This window comes from Salmo salar, chromosome ssa02 (assembly GCF_905237065.1).
Source record: "Salmo salar chromosome ssa02, Ssal_v3.1, whole genome shotgun sequence".
Lineage (NCBI taxonomy): Eukaryota > Metazoa > Chordata > Actinopteri > Salmoniformes > Salmonidae > Salmo > Salmo salar.
In genome coordinates, this window is record NC_059443.1 from 34,660,250 (window position 1) to 34,678,905 (window position 18,656).

At 45.3% G+C, this 18,656-nt stretch overlaps 1 protein-coding gene across 8 annotated transcripts in view; it reads right to left on the bottom strand.

Moving 5' to 3' along the window:
• The window catches only part of LOC106580978 (semaphorin-6D), a 155,130-nt gene that overhangs the window by 87,450 nt on the left and 49,024 nt on the right, over nt 1–18,656 (bottom strand). The window contains exon 1 of one of the 8 annotated variants that reach the window (XM_014162611.2): nt 12,777–13,119. The exons of the other annotated variants lie outside the window; for them this stretch is intronic. The gene's annotated coding sequence lies outside the window, so the exon portion shown is untranslated. Of the gene's footprint in view, nt 1–12,776; nt 13,120–18,656 lie in introns of those variants that run through there. 8 annotated transcript variants of the gene reach the window in all.

Below are 18,656 nucleotides of genomic sequence, written 5' to 3' on the forward strand. Positions count from 1 at the left end.
CGTCCATTCGAGTACTCATGCCCATCCCTAGCGGAAACAACGTCGATTCTACCCGTTTTTGCCCAGTGGGATGTTTGTTTCCAATATTAGGGCAGTTTTCCTAAAGTTAAATTTGTCTCCTTGCCACGATACTAACAAGTATCGCGATACTGGTATCGTCCAGTCCCCTAATTGTGTCTGGATGTGTTTATGCCACGCATAAAAGGTAATACGTTTTAAAAGTTAAATGACAAATATTTAGGGTACATTGAAGCTTTATTGGTTCTACGTGCGTAAGGAATATCGGAGGAGGCAGAGCGCGCGTTAAGCTTTCCTGAGTAACTGGGCCTGCTGGGAGCATATGTGGCCACATTATTATACGACAACTTGAGAGAATGATGATCCACAACAGACAGCGCGCATCTCAGTATCAGAACTTAAAATACAGCCAGACTGGCTTGCTACTGTGCCTTTCTATACCTTATAAACTGTTCAGTAGACCCCTGATCCAAATGGAATGAAATATTCAAAATCACAGGGCATTATTCAAATGACATTTGCACTGCAGTTTACAGCCTAGAGTAGAATTTTGTACTCACTTGAAAACAATAATGCAATTATTCATTGTAAGGTGGTGTTGTAGGCTAGTCTAGGTAGATCAATAAGGGAGCTGCGTGTCTCATGTTTTCACTGTTCTTTCCAATTATATTGAAAATTGGTGCAGCTTTGAATGATTTTATGTATAGTATGATTGCTAGTTTTCATATTGCAAAACTGGACAAAGGATCCACCTACCACTATTGTCACTATGAATGGTGGATAGAGGGCAGAATAGACAGCGTGGGAAGTAGCGTGGGAAGTACCAAACCACCTTGATATAGGGGAGGTGCATTCAAGCAGATGAGGACATTTGGCTAGGATGGAAGAAATTATAATAGTAAAACCTGCAAAAGGGCAAATGCAAACCAGGGGAAAAAAGGCACTACCCTCCCCCCATGCCCAGTTCATCTCTGCCCTCAAATCCCTCCTTCTTCCCTTGCAGGCTCTTCACCTCTCACCCCCTATTCTCTATTTTTATCACTTCCAACCTTCACCTCCTATCATTTATGTGCAATTCCTCCCGCCTTCCAAAAAAAACCTTCAGTGTCATCCTTAAGTCTTTGCAAACCCTCTTTCCCTCCTCCACACCCTCCCTCCATCTCTCAGATCATTCTTCCCTCCAGATATCTCCCAGCAGGCATAGCACAGTGTGGTGGTTCGCTCTGCTGTAGAGGTGATCAATGGCCCCTGGCACCTCTGGGCCCCTGGGCTCCTGAAATGGAGGTATTAATAATGCAGGGCCCGGCTGTCATATCCTCCATTAGCTTGGGGGAGACATGGGGCCCAGACGGCTGATTGATTACTAATTGGATTAATTGCCATCTTTTAGGGGAGGAGAATGTAATAGTCTGGAGGCCTAGCTGGCAACAGAGGGGAGTGCATTTGGCATGCTGGCATTCAGAGATAGGGATACCGAATGCTGAAACGGGTAGCGTAAACTGTGAGGGGGTTGGGTAGACTGGGGTTGCCTATTCAGTTTCTTTGGTTGAGAGTGTATGTCATTTGAGATACCGTAACATTTGTGCAACATGCACTTGACAGAAACGAGGAATTGATCAAGCGGCTTCTCAATAGAGGCTTTCTCCATTATTGCACAATGTGTGTCTGCTGAACGAAATGAACTCAACACCCTGTATACCAAAATCACCCATCCTGATGATATCGTTACTTTCATTTGCTAGCGATTTCCTCCTCCTATTTCCTTTGGAGGTATCTTCTTAGCCATCAACATCTGGCTACACACTTTGATATGACAGAGATGTAGATTTGGTATAATGTGTGTAATGATAGTGTTGTTCATCAGAAACATTCTGTAATCTGCCTCCCGAATGGTGCAGTGGTCTAAGCATCGCAGTGCTAGCTGTGCGACTAGAGATTCTGGGTTCGAGTCCAGGCTATGTCGCAGCCGGCCGCGACTGGGAGACCCATTAGAGCAAGCTATGTAAAGAATTCAGTATATAAATACATATCCTGTGTGTATAAACAGTAACTACAAAGCAATGTACAGTAGTAGAAATGTTAAAACTAACTATGTCGAGAATACAGTATTTAAAACACATCATGAAACCCCATGGCAAAATGGATAGAATTGCAGGAAATTAGCTTCCGGACCAGATTCCGTGTGCGTATGTATGTGTGTATATATATATGTATGTGTAGATATCTATCTATCTATCTGTATGTATGTATGTATGTACACATACACACACACACATACTCAGTGGCCAGATATTAAGTACACTCATCACCGACCATTTCGAATCCCACCGCACCTTCTCCGCTATGCAATCTGGTTTCAGAGCTGATCATGGGTGCACCTCAGCCACGCTCAAGGTCCTAAACGATATCATAACCTCCATCGATAAGAAACAATACTGTGCTGCCGTATTCATTGACCTGGCCAAGGCCTTCGACTCTGTCAATCACCACATCCTCATCGGCAGACTCAATAGCCTTGGTTTCTCAAATGATTGCCTCACCTGGTTCACCAACTACTTCTCTGATAGAGTTCAATGTGTCAAATCAGATGGCCTGTTGTCCGGGCCTCTGGTAGTCTCTATGGGGGTGCCACAGGGTTCAATTCTTGGGCCAACTCTTTTCTCTGTATACATCAATGATGTTTCTCTTGCTGCTGGTGAGTCTCTGATCCACCTCTACGCAGACGACACCGTTCTGTATACTTCTGGCCCTTCTTTGGACACTGTGTTAACAACCCTCCAGACGAGCTTCAATGCCATACAACTCTCCTTCCGTGGCCTCCAACTGCTCTTAAATACTAGTAAAACAAAATGCATGCTCTTCAACCGATCGCTGCCCGTACCTGCCCGCCCGTCCAGCATCACTACTCTGGACGGTTCTGACTTAAAATATGTGGACAACTACAAATACCTAGGTGTCTGGTTAGACTGTAAGCTCTCCTTCCAGACTCACATAAAACATCTCCAATCCAAAGTTAAATCTAGAATTGGCTTCCTATTTCGCAACAAAGCATCCTTCTCTCATGCTGCCAAACATACCCTCGTAAAACTGACCATCCTACCGATCCTCGACTTCGGCGATGTCATTTACAAAATAGCCTCCAATACCCTACTCAATAAACTGGATGCAGTCTATCACAGTGCCATCCATTTTGTCACCAAAGCCCCATATACTACCCACCACTGCGACCTGTACGCTCTCGTTGGCTGGCCCTCGCTTCATACTCGTCGCCAAACCCACTGGCTCCAGGTCATCTACAAGACCCTGCTAGGTAAAGTCCCCCCTTATCTCAGCTCACTGGTCACCATAGCAGCACCCACTTGTAGCACGCGCTCAAGCAGGTATATCTCTCTGGTCACCCCCAAAGCCAATTCCTCCTTTGGCCGTCTCTCCTTCCAGTTCTCTGCTGCCAATGACTGGAACGAACTACAAAAATCTCTGAAACTGGAAACACTTATCTCCCTCACTAGCGTTAAGTACCAGCTGTCAGAGCAGCTCACAGATCACTGCACCTGTACATAGCCCATCTATAACTTAGCCCAAACAACTACCTCTTCCCCTACTGTATTTATTTATTTAATTTTGCTCCTTTGCACCCCAATATTTATATTTCTACTTTACACTTTCTTCCACTACAAATCTACCATTCCAGTGTTTTACTTGCTATATTGTATTTACTTTGCCACCATGGCCTTTTTTGCCTTTACCTCCCTTATCTCACCTCATTTGCTTACATTGTATATAGACATATTTCTACTGTATTATTGACTGTATGTTTGTTTTACTCCATGTGTAACTATGTGTTGTTTTATGTGTCCAACTGCTTTGCTTTATCTTGGCCAGGTCGCAATTGTAAATGAGAACTTGTTCTCAACTTGCCTACCTGGTTAAATAAAGGTAAAATAAAAAAATAAAAATCTAGTACCGGGTTAGACCCGCCTTTGCCTCCAGAACAGCCAGCCTGAATTCTTCGGGGCATGGGCACGTTGCTCAATTGGTATCAAGGGACCTAACATGTGCCAGGAAAACCTTCTCCACCCCATTACAACACAGCAAACAGCCTGTACAGTTGACAACAGGAAGGATGGGGCCGTGGACTGCTTACGCCAAATCGTGACTCTTCCATCAGCAAAACGCAACAGGAACTGGGATTCGTCAGACTAAGCTATGTTTTTCCACTCCTCAATTGTCCAGTGTTGGTGATTGAGTGCCCACTGGAGCCGCTTTTTGTTTTTAGCTGATAGGAGTGGAACACAGCATAGTCATCTGCTGCAATAGCCCATCAGTGACAAGGACCGACGAGTTGATGCGTCCCGAGATTCCATTCTGCACTGTTATTTGCCTGTTTGTGAACCGCCTGTTAGCTTGCACCGTTCTTGCCATTCTCCTTCGACCTCTCATCAACGAGCTGTTGTTGCCCACAGGACTGCCGCTAACTGGATGCTTTTGTTTGTCGCACCATTCTCGGTAAACCCTAGACACTGTCGTGCGTGAAGATTCCAGGGTGCCGTCCGTTTCTGATATACTGAAACCGGCACACCAGGCACCGACGACCATACCATGCTCAAAGTCGCTTAGGTCACTAGTTTTGCCCATTATAACGTTCAATCGAACAGTAACTGAATGCCTCAATGCCTGTCTGCCTGCTTTATATAGTAAGCCACGGCCACGTGACTCACTATCTATAGGAGTGAACCATTTTCGTGAACGTGGTGGGTGTACCAAATAAACTGCCCATAGAATGTATGTGAATGGTGTGTATAGACAGCATAGACAGTATGTGAATAGAAAATTTGTTATATAGGATGAGCCATGACTAAAAGGTTCAGGGCAAGGTAGTGGGTGGAGGCCAGCTAGTGGTGACTGTTTAACAGTCTGATGACCTGGAGATAAACAGCTTCTATCAGTCTCTCGGTCCCAGCTTTGATGCACCTGTACTGTCTCCACCTTCTAGATTGTAGCTGGGTGAACAGGGCAAGGTTTGGGCGGCTAAGGATCTTGATGATCTTCTTGGGCCTCCTGTGACACCGGTTGTTGTAGATGTCCTGGAGGGGAGGCAGAGTTTCCCCCTGATGATGCGTTGAGCTGACCGTACCATCCTCTGGAGAGCCCTGCGGTGCAGTGTTTGCATGTACAGTGGGGGGGAAAAGTATTTGATCCCCTGCTGATTTTGTGCGTTTGCCCACTTACAAATAAATGATCAGTCTATAATTTTAATGGTAGGTTTATTTGAACAGTGAGAGACAGAATAACAACAAAAAAATCCTAAAAAACGCATGTCAAAAATGTTATAAAATTATTTGCATTTTAATAAGGGAAATAAGTATTTGACCCCTAGGCAAAACATGACTTAGTACTTGGTGGCAAAACCCTTATTGGCAATCACAGAGGTCAGACGTTTCTTGTAGTTGGCTACCAGGTTTGCACACATGTCAGGAGGGATTTTGTCCCACTCCTCTTTGCAGATCTTCTCAAAGTCATTCAAGTTTCGAGGCTGACGTTTGGCAACTCGAACCTTTAGCTCCCTCCACAGATTTTCTATGGGATTAAGGTCTGGAGACTGGCTAGGCCACTCCAGGACCTTAATGTGCTTCTTCTTGAGCCACTCCTTTGTTGCCTTGGCCGTGTGTTTTGGGTCATTGTCATGCTGGAATACCCATCCACGAGCCATTTTCAATGCCCTGGCTAAGGGAAGGAGGTTTTCACCCAAGATTTGACGGTACATGGCCCCGTCCATCATCCCGTTGATGCGGTGAAGTTGTCCTGTCCCCTTAGCAGAAAAACACCCCCAAAGCATAATGTTTCCACCTCCATGTTTGACGGTGGAGATGGTGTTCTTGGGGTCATAGGCAGCATTCCTCCTCCTCCAAACACGGCGAGTTGAGTTGATGTCAAAGAGCTCCATTTTGGTCTCATCTGACCACAACACTTTCACCAGTTGTCCTCTGAGTCATTCAGATGTTCATTGGCAGACTTCAGACGGGCCTGTATATGTATTCTTGAGCAGGGGGACCTTGCGGGCGCTGCAGGATTTCAGTCCTTCACGGCGTAGTGTGTTACCAATTGTTTTCTTGGTGACTATGGTCCCAGCTGCCTTGAGATCATTGACAAGATCCTCCTGTGTAGTTCTGGGCTGATTCCTCACCGTTCTCATGATCATTGCAACTCCACGAGGTGAGATCTTGCATGGAGCCCCAGGCCGAGGGATATTGACAGTTATTTTGTGTTTCTTCCATTTGCAAATAATCGCACCAAATGTTGTCACCTTCTCACCAAGCTGCTTGGCGATGGTCTTGTAGCCCATTCCAGCCTTGTGTAGGTCAACAATCTTGTCCCTGACATCCTTGGAGAGCTCTTTGGTCTTGGCCATGGTGGAGAGTTTGGAATCTGATTGATTGATTGTTTCTGTGGACAGGTGTCTTTTTTACAGGTAACAAGCTGCGGTTAGGAGCACTGCCTTTAAGAGTGTGCTCCTAATCTCAGCTCGTTACCTGTATAAAAGACACCTGGGAGCCAGAAATCTTTCTGATTGAGAGGGGGTAAAATACTTATTTCCCTCATTAAAATGCAAATCAATTTATAACATTTTTGACATGCGTTTTTCTGGATATTTTTGTTGTTATTCTGTCTCTCACTGTTCAAATAAACCTACCATTAAAATTATAGACTGATCCTTTCTTTGTCAGTGGTCAAACGTACAAAATCAGCTGGGGATCAAATACTTTTTCTCCCCACTGTATGTGCATATTAATGCATCTAATGCTGTGCTTATATGTGTTGCCCTTGGTAACTGGTGATTAGGCATAGATCATGGTTGGAATAACTAGTGTGTGTATTTGTGTGTATACTGTATATTTTGGCTGGTATGACCAAACCTATTACAACACGCCAACACCCACAATAGAAACGAATCCATTTATGCATGGATCTGACACACATCATTGTGTGTGTGTGTGCGCGTGTCCACATTAAAGCATAGCAAGTCATATCCTGCCAGCTGGGGCACAGAAACCTCAGGAGTGTGTGTACAGTGTGTGAAACAACACACTGTAATGTCCTACTTACAAACTCATCAGGTTATTTTGAAGTGAAAATACAATGTACAAAGGCAACTCATTATTCCTGAATACAGTACAGCCGGACTGCATCATCCTTTCCCCAGTATAGAATGTCAGAGTGATACACCACTGTAATGGGATTTATAGAGGAGGTCCTTGGTCTGATCCTCTCTGTCTTATGAATCATTTGAAGATCCTCATCCCTTATCAGGATTTTTGACAGTATGAGATGTCATTCCGCTTTCTTCCCAATGAGGTGTTGTCAGGATTCCATCATGGTTTCAAACAGTAAGCCTATCTAAACACTAATCTCTTCATTTCACTCTCGAAGCGCGTGCACACACACACACACACACACACAACACAACACACACACACACACACACACACACACACACACACACACACACACACACACACACACACACACACACACTCTCTCTCTTTCCTTCCAGGCATGCAAAAGCGTTCTTCCTTGGGCAGTCGGGGACAAGCACGACTCTCTTTCTCGCTCTGTGTCTTTCTCTCTCGCGCGCTGTGCTGCACCTGCTCCCCCATCCCCTCCACCCACTCCGCTCCTCAGCCGCTCCCGCCACCTCCTCCCGGCCCCTGTGGCTAGTTGCAGAGATGGCCCGCTGCGCTAATTGAAAGCGACCCTGACTCGTCCTTTTCCCCCAGGCGCTCCAGCCGATGCCCCATTGTTTTCTTTCACCGGCCGTTGACAACTGGCCTTTCAGCCGCGGCGTGCTGCAGCGCAAACTCTGACCCCAGCGCTCGGTCCTCTCGATCTAACCCCTCTCCCCCCACATCCCCTTTTCAGGCCCATGGTGAAATGGAGAAACTGCAGAGTTGCAGATGTGGTTGTTGTTCTGCTTCTAAGGTAAGAATGGTTTGTCTAAATTAGACAGAATTGCATGTAAGTGGATTTAGTCATTTTAATAATGGTCCACTTATAGGAGCCAGCAACCCAAGAGGTGAAAATGAGACAGTGATGTTTAAATACTACTGCTGCTGCTGATGATGATCATTCATTACATCCCCTTTCTAAGCGAGACTCCCAAACTTTTAAAGGATAAACCATTCAATTGGAACTCTGATACACCCACAACACAGGCAATGTGCTTAGATATAATTTCCTTCAGATGGCACCTTGTGAAAAAAACAGCAATGTCCCCCTGAAATGAGGCGTGTGAACAGGGAGTTTTAGCATGGCGGTAGGCTGTTCTTATCACCCATACGGGGCAGACCTGGAGCCCATAATCTAATAGCCTCGCAGCACAGTCATAAATCACGCTGATAGACTGCATACTGCAACACACTGACACTTCCAACCTGGTAACTTGTGTCTTTATTAAAGACCACATTATACAGGGGAGACCCCCTCTTCTCCAACCATCCTCCATTGGAAAAGCCTACATCCTGTACACACACAAACACACACAGATGCTACATGCCGTGTAAATGTATGACCTGCGGACTGAGGGGGAGGGTCATGAATGCTAGCGTGATGGCTGTAGTTAAGAAGCACACTTCAGTGCATGTCTGTGTGTTTGTATGTGCAGAAATGCACACAGTATGGTTGGTTTTTGCCTGGCTGCCTGCCTGCTTGCGTGGGTCCATGCATGCATTTGTTTCCTTTTAGTAATTTTGACAACATTTGATTGGAAAATGTCAACGTAAACATGGATTCTGACAAACTGTAGCAATGTACGGTCTAAGATAGCCATCTTAGGCTCTCTCGACAATTATAGCACAGTCACACAGAGAAATTACAACATAGCACATCCAAAATGGAGAGAGAACATTGGCCCAGGGACGTAATAAAACTAAATGAACAGGCAATTATAAGCCATCCACAGGTCTAGCTTATCGAACCTGAAGGACCAGCAGGCCTATTATAAAAACATTAACATTTTGAGAAGGAGACAATGATTTTGGTAACAAATTCACAGCTATTCTGTGCTCTTTCAATCTATGGAAGCTCTCTCTTTAAAGTTCACAGAAATACTTTACTGTAGACTCACTGAATCTTTGTCAAGACACTAGATCCATCGCTCATTGGGGCAAATGAAGCTTACTGTACATTTACCAACCCCTCACTGAGTACAAGTCGCTCAAGCTGATAAAGTGACATTTTGAGTTGAACAAACTTTGGTAGAGAAATCTATTAGACAGTGTCTAATTTTAGAGGAAAAGCCGTTGACTGTTTAAACTCACTGAGCGATGCATGTACCAATCAAATGAAAAATTCAGCTTTCGCTGCCTGCCTCAGTACTCTCAACCAAAATAATGCAAATTCCGAAAGGAGAGAACTCCCAAATACCCTTTTCTCCCCAATCCGTGTGTACACATTAAATGCCCCTCTGTTAACATTGCAGGAGGAACATAACCTCCAAACCGAGCCTTGCTGTGGAAAGACATTACTGAAGACATGATATTTAAATAGCAGTTGTTATTCTGTAGCAATACCGTTGAGGAAGTGGATAATACAAAGACAAGAGTCAGGGCTGTTCTTGGGGTTTTCTTGTAATCCATTCCACTGTAATGTGACCTGTAGTTCTGAACCACAAGAGACAAGTCTCAGAGGACCTCTCTCACACACAGAGCTTCAGTGTAGATCTTTATCACACCCTGCCGTGCTTCAGAACCAGACACCCCCAGTCTCTCTGCCAGCAGACATCCAGACAGCAGCCCCCTCACCTGTGTCAATACCACACATCCTCCCAGACCCACTGTGGGAACCTTGGCACTGTGCAGGCTGGGCAACTCACAACCAACTACCGCTACTGTGCTGATGTTGCAGAGCCATAACACCGAGACAAACACTCACACAGTGAGTCAAAGTCTTGGCCGGTGTCGTTATCTCTGCTGACGTGGATCGTTGACACAGACGACAGAATCGGACAGGTAATCCTGGATTACAGTCCAGTCGTGTCATATCCTGGATGCCCTTTAGACGTGGGCGTAACCTCATCCATCCTTCCATCCTCTCTTCTGGTGCCCATCAACGGAGCACCGTGCCCCTGCATAGATGGAGAAATAATGAGCTCTAGTTGCCTTGTCAACGCTGTCCTTTCTACCACCGTGCTCTAAACTCCCATTCGGTCATTCCCTCCCCACCAGGCTCTTTGGTAATCATGGGGGTCCAGGAGGCAGATGAGATTTCATATTGTCTGAAATCCCTAAATCTCTGACTGGAAACCAGGAATGGAGCATGCATACCCTGGCTGCATAACTACGCGTGTAGATTGGCTTCTTAACAGCGTCTACCCCCAAGCCATAAGACTGAACAGCTAATCAAAGGGCTACCCAGACCCCTCTTTTACACTGCTGCTACTCTGTTTATTATCTATGCATAGTCACTTTAACTGTACCTACATGTACATATTACCTCGACTAACCGGTTCCCCCGCACATTGACTCTGTACCGGTACCCCCTGTGTACAGCCTCGCTATTGTCATTTTACTGCTGCTCTGTAATTATTTGTTACTTTTATTTTAAATTTTTTACTTAACACTTGTTTTTCTTAAAACATTGTTGTTTAAGGGCTTGTAAGTAAACATTTTACTGTTGTATTCGGCGCATGTGACAAATAACATTTGATTTGGTTACTTCCACGCAGGTGATGATTATAAGGGGAACATATAAAATGCTCCTCAAGGAAAAGGTCACGCTTTGCCTCCGATCTCAAAGCCAGCAACCTGGTAATATCAATGACAATAGATGGGGTGTTTTATATGGGAGGATTTAACAGCCCTATTTATTGGGTGGAACGAACTCACCCTGAGCAACAAAAATGATCTCGTCCCCAATTGGGTGACTCACTACAGCCAGTTTACACCAGTAAGCTCACCGCACAAGTATCGCTATAGGGCGGTATCCAACCAACTTCCCTAAAGTCATACATCAAACGGAAGAGAGCATTGGCTTGTAATTATGGTTTTTGGTTAGAAGTGGTTGACTTTCTGGTTTTGCTTCAAGCCCTCTTAGGTTCATCAGTCTAGTACATGACTTGAGAAGACAATTTCCTGACATTTCCTGTGGGGGAGCGTTCTGCTCCATGCCCATGCCCATGTAACAACACTCCAAAACAAAACCTCAAATTCAGACAAACTGAAAAGTTGTTTCCTTGTGATGTAGGCAGTCTGCCATGACTAAAGAAATGTCTTTAAATGTATGTAGAACGAAATGCGTGTGATGTGTTGGTATTACGGTTCAGAGAAACATTTACAGGTTGAGCTTTTCAGCATTCTCAACCTCTAGGTAACAGAAAACGTCCTCATACCTCAGGTTAACGCTCTACTTTTTAACTCCACTTCTCTTAAGCATTTCATATGCATGACAGACCATTTTTCAGACTAGCTTTTTGTATATTCATTGCTTAAGTGATTCTTACTTCTAACTGCCTTCACCTTGTGAATAAAACATGACTTTAAAAAAGGTCAAACAGGAATAACTAGTATGGACTTTCTCAGTATTTACTCAACCTATTTGTCTTTTAAAATACTTTTAGAATGGGAAGTTCTACTAAACCCAAGGGTGTGTGTAACTTCATCTACAGTCCCAAAAAGTTATTAGGCTATTTCATACTCTTCATCCCTTCAAATATCCATTGGTGCTTAATGTACTGCTAATTTAACAGTTACTATAGCATACAGACTTCCAGTTCTGGCAGCAGGTTAGAATTAGCTCATGTTTCTCTCCCCATAACAGACTCATTATATATATATTTGAACAAAAAACAAGAGATTTTTTTCCTCAACAAAAGCAGCTGCTCAAACAAAGAGAAAACACATGCTGACATTCAGAAAAACAAAATGTCTCTTTACCGAGCTTGGTTAATTAACGCAGGCAAGCTAACCTCTCACCCAGTAGAGAAACAGTTAAAAGAAAGAGAGGACTTGCTGAGCAGTGAAATTCCTACTCAAAATCAAATCAACACAAATTGTTACACATCCATTTGGAAAAGGACATGAGTTGGTTGGGAAGACACTAAAATGCTAACCTTTCACAAAAATTACAATTCCCCAGCCTTGGATATGGAGATGCCTCATGTTTCAATTAAATAAATTCATTTTTGACAGACACTGAGTTACTATAAACCATTACTCATGAAAAGATTCAGAAAATACAAAAAAACCTCTGACCCTTGAACCATTGGAGGGTGCACATAAATGACCGCACTACCGTATGTCAACATGCTGTTTGGATGAATGGAGGCAGTGAGGGCCAGGGGCCAAGGGGTGCCCATACACACTGACATGTCGTAGCCTGGCACGAGCCAGTGTTTTGGAAGGAGACTCATGGAAACCAGTGGGACACGGGCCGCCAGGCAGGCCCGCTACAGGACTACTCTGGTCTGCTAATGTTCCTCAGGGTTTGGGGCTGCCAATGTCGGCCCCACTGATGTGAGTGCCAGAAGGACCAGCCTCTTTCCATCGCTCCACCAGAGGAAAAATACTGCAGTCCCGCTGGCCAGCACTGCACAAACACACACCCACTCATAATGATCAAACATACGACAACACAGGCATAGATATAGATATACTGTACACAAAAAGGTGGTTGTATTGCACATGGGAGGAACATATTTGCAGCAAGACTGTACTCCAACACAAACTAACCCACATACAAAGAAAAAAGCGACTTGGCAAACTCACCCCGTACCTGATACTTCAACAGCAGACAGAGCCAAAAAAAACTGAAAGCAAGATGGTCTGTTGAGATCGCTGTTCCGATTCTTGGCGTGCTCCCAGCGCTTTATGAAAAATGTGTCTCTCTCTTTCGACTGATTCATATTCAAGCCAGGCAAACGGGATCCCAACAGGAAACACTAAACCTCCCGTGAAGAGAAAGGGGGACAGAGAAACAAGAGTGCAAGAGAGGGAGCAAGCTAAAGACAAAATAAAAGTAGAAAGCTAAAAAGAGGTTGTGGGGCCCCGAGCGTGCCCCGTGGTGGGCCATTTCACAGTCCCACAGACTGAGTAACACTGACAGGTCAGCTGGAAGACTCGCTGCCAAGAGAAACCCACAGCGGAAAGATCCAGGCACCAGGCTGCACACACTCGCACACAGACCACACCTCCCAGCACAGCAAAACAATTTCCTTTCCAATCTGCCACACAATAACTGGGCCGCTGTTTATTGACCTTTTGCATGGGCTTTCATCAGGCAATCAGTTCCCTGCTCCAGATACAGAAATATAATCTAAGCCCTCTGCCCTTGGCTGTAAAATCGCCACCTTCCAGTTGGATGGAGCTGCTAACCCTGATTCTCCATTCACATCAGGGTACGTCAGGGACCTTGGGCTGCGAGCGCCTACGGGACTGTACGTCTAAGTACTGTCAGCTGTCACTCCTTTCAGAGTTGATAAAATGATCATGGGTGACAATGAGATATATCGCAATAATTAGTGGAATAACAAATCAATTAACTGTAATAAATGGAGCTGAAAGCCTCCATACACAAGGGGGTGTGAGAGAATGTCTGAATGCAGCGCACACTGTTTGAGTACTCATATCATGTCCCTTTGACTGCAATAGGAACACACATCATTCATTTATGGGGTGAATGGCAACATTCCATATTATGACAGTGTGAAATTGCAAGCCACTTTCTGGTCTATGGGATACTGAATCTTTATGAAAACATACAAGGGAAAAAAATAAACAATAGGACAGAATTTGTGAAAATTATAGAACTACAGCGTTTCAGCATCACCCTTTCTCAGCGCCAAACTTTTGGAAAAGTTTTGTCAACAGGCTTTTTGGCAACAAACTTTTGGTTTGACAGTTTACAGCAACACTTGTACGAGCAAGTCCAAATAAATGACTGAATTATTATCATTCAGAAAGTTCTGTCCTATTGTTTAAAGACCATCTTAGCAACACAAGCTACTTCGAACATACCATCGCTGTGATGCATAGGATCTTCAGCCATGTGGACAAGGGTTTTCTATTTTCAGTTCATTATTTCCATTACCGTCACTATCTGTGTAGCAGGAGAAGGAGCTGCTCTGTTGATTTGGTCTCTCGCCATCTCTCTCTGGGACAGGGGATTAGGCGATGGTTGGCGACGGGGGCTCGTTCGCAGTAGAAACCTGCCCGTCCTGCGTGAATAACGGTGACAGTGCGAGTCCCGTTCGACTGACGAGCGGCAGGAAGCCAGGCGGGCAGGCAGCGGCTTATCTGCCAAAACAGCTGGAGTGCTCCGCATCCCCAGCTGTGAGCGCCGCCGCGACTGAATGACCCCACGTAGAGAGAGAGAGAGAGAAACAGTATAAAAAGAGGAAATTGGAAAGCGTGGTAGAGGGAGAGAAAAACTAGGTGGGAGGAATCACACGCGCTCTCTACTTTTTGCACTCCCTCACCTGGAGATTACACTAGCCTTGTTCCGCTGTTCACTCACGGCTCGTTCCACCTCCTCTGCTGCCATTTCAATATCGTCTCAATGTAACGCATCCGGAACGCACAGGAATTCCATTTTGGGCAGCGCTCTGTGCCAAACTCATCTCTGGAGCCTGTGAAGGGTTGAGTAAGCATGGGGGGCCGCTGTCAGGGAGCTGTACTGGGCTTTGTGGAAAGTGTGAATGTGAGACCCAGGTGTCACTTTAATTGAGACTGAGATATTGCTGTAGGAGCAATACAACTGAATTGCGGGTGGACATTTTAACTTTGCAACAATGTATAACCTTACTGAGATCGTGGGATGAATAGCCTTTGCCTCTAAATAAACTGAAAGTGTCTCATCCCCAGTCACAGCCATAGACCCAGAGAGGGTTAAGTCCCCAAACAGCAAAAGGAAAACAGCGGTCTGTCAAGGAGTCTGTCTGCTGCATCGGCACACTGGCTCCTCTTTCTGCCATTGTAATGAAATTACAGTGGGCCCCGTCTGATTGATGAAAGTGTCATGTATGCGAGTGCCTCTTTTACATAAAGGAGAGGCTCTCCCGCAGACTGCAATTCATCATCTGACAGTCGGATGGCTCCATTCGTCTTAATTCACGCCAGACCCAAAAGCAAGGGCCCGGGTCGTGCAGCCCTGCCTCAACCTCCCTGCTCGGGTTTGAGAGGGGTTGGCGGGGCTATCAAAGGAGTTTAACCTTGTTATTTACTGCCATTCAACCTCCCTTAAGACAGAGTGTATGCATTTTTCTGGGTCCAGTAAAAGATGAGACAATACAAACAACAAATGATTACTCAGATCCTGTGCTCTCTATGTATTCCTATGGCAGTCCCTACATTCTATATGAAGACAGGCCTACACCGCCCAAGGGTTGTAATGAGGGGTCATTGTAATAGAGGCATATTCATCCCTTAGTACCACCCAGACTGCAAGGAACATTCCCCCCAACATCAGCCAATAACTCTGCCACTTTTAACCACCGCCACACTATACACGGAAATGTCACCCTCCCCAAATAGACTGCCACAATTGCAAGTGAATCCTGATCCAAATACTCACCGGCAGATAGAGCGTAATATGGTGTGATCACACACTACAGTGAATCCTGCTATCCAGGGTGAGGTAAGAAAAACCCTACCAGCCCAAAAAGAGGAAAGTCTCATCTCTAACTCTGAGGGTAAACTGCTGGTCAGTGCCATCTGGGATATTTGGGACGTCCTTACCCTAAATCCTAACCATAACCCCTACCCTAAGCCATTTTCACTTCAAATGGGGGGGGTAGTGACATCCCAAGGATCCCAGATAGTGCAGACTATACACTGCCAGCCTTATGTTGTTTGGCCAAGCCACATGTGAAAGAAACAAAGCCTATGGATGCAGTCCATAACCTACCACGAAAAAACATGGTCATTTGAAACGTCATTACATTGCGTGACTGTTTCTTTTGACTCATGTAGTGAATACAAATGGTGCTTTAGAAATGTGTGTGTCTCAGCAAGTGAGAAAATACCTCTATTTTTTTTCTTTCTCTCTTTCATTGTTCTTGGCAAGTCAGCAGGGGTAATTGGCATGCATGCCCTGGCAGTACACTCGACGAGCCAGGTCTTGAGTTTGGGCACGGAGCACAACGGCTCCGCTATGCCCACGTAACTTGTTTAAAGCTATGATTCAGCTACAGGCAGCGTCCTGTAGGGCTCAACTGATGCAATCCATCACTGCAAATCCATTTCTCTGGGTGAAAACAACTGATCCACACTGCTCTCTCCCCACACAACCCCCTGCAGCCAGTTACCACTCCTTCAGAGTAAACAGCAGGAATGAGGCAAAACTAAAGAAGGCTGGGAGGTGGTTAACCAGCCACTACCCTTACAGCCATGAGTCAAGCAGCCATGAGAGAAAAGCAGTAGCGGTGATAAGGGGCTGGGGATGAGGGGGAGGATTTCAAGGGGCTCGCATCTTCTCATTAACTTTGGCCAGGCCCGGGGAGCGTGGGAGGATGAGGTGGAGGGAGGGATTGGTTTAATGAAGACTCCTGCCGTGAGGGTCCGTCTCCTAACTGCGCTGCCCTGTGAGTAAGCTTGGCCGACAGATGGGCTGCGGAATTGATCAGCAGACTGTCCAGAGACCTGAGCAGACAGAGACGCTATATATAGGAGTTCATCCACGATTATAGATATGAAAACAATGATTTCAGGATCTGCTAATCAAGAGGAAAGGTTGTATTTGAAGTGGATGCGCAGCTGAACTTGAGGGATGAGATTTTTACTCAAGGTGCACCACATCAGAAACACTTCTGCTAATTCTTTATCAAAACAGAAAACCATGGCAGACGCAACACCCCAGAGCGCATGAGACTGATGAATAAACGTCTGTGCAGGTGTGCTCAGGTCAGTATTCCCCACGAATTAAGAAAGAACCGTCTGCCATTTGGTATCATCCCTGCCCTGGCGCTGTCACTCCGCTGTCCTTCTGAGAGCTGTCCTACTTTCAGCCTCTGTGTGACATCCATCTTTTCAACCTCCCTGCCAGTCTCATTCTTTTGTTCAAGGCTCAGAGATGGAACCCGGCAATTCTGTCATCTGCAGAAGCTCAATACCTGCCTGCCGCACTGATAAGCAGACAGGTGCTAGTCGAGGCAGAATACAGCACATGCAGTCACAGGGAGGGTGCCTATTTGTTCCATATAACCCAAGCCGAGCATTTTGAATCAAGCCCCGAGGACAGGGAATATGGCTTTTCTTTGTTGCGGGCCCAGAATTCAAACCCTGCGTGAGTGACCTCTCAGGCTAAAGCTTCCCATATCCCCCCTGTGTTATTGCAAAATTCATGCCAAAGGGATATAAGGACAGTTGGGAGAGAGTAGAGTATCTGAAATGTTCATTTTGTTTAACCTATTGGTAATCGCATTGTATGTATAATTATAGTGTCGCTTGGCCAGTGAGCAGGTTAGATATGTATGCACTCTCACCTCTGTCACTGTTGACAACACAGACAGACACAATTAGCATAGCACAGAAGGATTAACGCGTTACCACACCGCTCATTTGCCCTGTATTGTGCACTTTTGTCAGTGCAGAAAGTGTACTGGACTAGCAAATGTGCAGACAGTGTTCTTTGTCCGGACTAGCAAATATGAGATGAAAATGTATTTTCTTTTGACGTCAGTAGATGCTTTTTCTTACATCTCTATAACCCTTTAAAAACGTCCTTGCAAGGTAACAAGGGCTGCTAGGCGCCCAGTTTCAGATAGCTCAGTGGTACTCCCTGGGGGCTCTGAAACCTCTAGCTGTTCAGAGCACAGTCACCATAGTTACTACTGCTTGATGCTGCTGGCAAATAGATTGACCACAATGGGGTACACGGGAGGGCACTGCCAAACACGCTAAGGGTCTTCACACACAAACAGCTAGAGGGCACCAGAATCGCCCTTCTAATGCCATTCAGGGAATGCCAGTTAAGGTTAGTACTTTCAGGATGTTGCCCGAATGCTCTTTTAGGGGAAATGGACAACTACAGGGGAAGGATTTGCAGGCTGGGTGCCTCTGTCTCTTGGCACAACGTGGAATGTATAATTAGGGCCTTAAAAAACAGGACATCGCTCTCTTAAATGTCACATCCTTGTGAGGAAAACGGGGATGGTGGCGAGTTAGATTGACTTCTGTGAACTGATTGATGCCAGTGTTTATTTACCTTTCCCTCGGCAATTCATGCTCCCCATCCCTGCCTTTCCCTCCGCCTCGCTCTTTCAGCGCTCCCTTTCTCCCTCTCCGTTCCTCTGTTTACTTTGTGATGCATGGCTTCATTTCAAGTTAGGCTTTTAACCAGAATGAGATTACAATCTGTGCAATTGTGCGGAAACAAGATAGATCTAGCAAAACAAAGGGGGAAAAAGGGATAGAATGTAAGAATGGACAACAGTAGCACTTTTATAAGTCCTTCCCTTTCTGATGTACAGTATTCTCTCCTTAGCAAAACATGTCCTGTTGCATTGAACTTAAAAGTGGAGGTTCTGATAAGGTGTCCTGCAGACCAGACAGTGCTTAAAACTGAGACCATGGAAGAAGGTAGGAGGAGAGAAGAAACAAATATCAGAGTGGTTTGTAATGAGAGGCGACACTTGAAGAATGCAGCCGGCA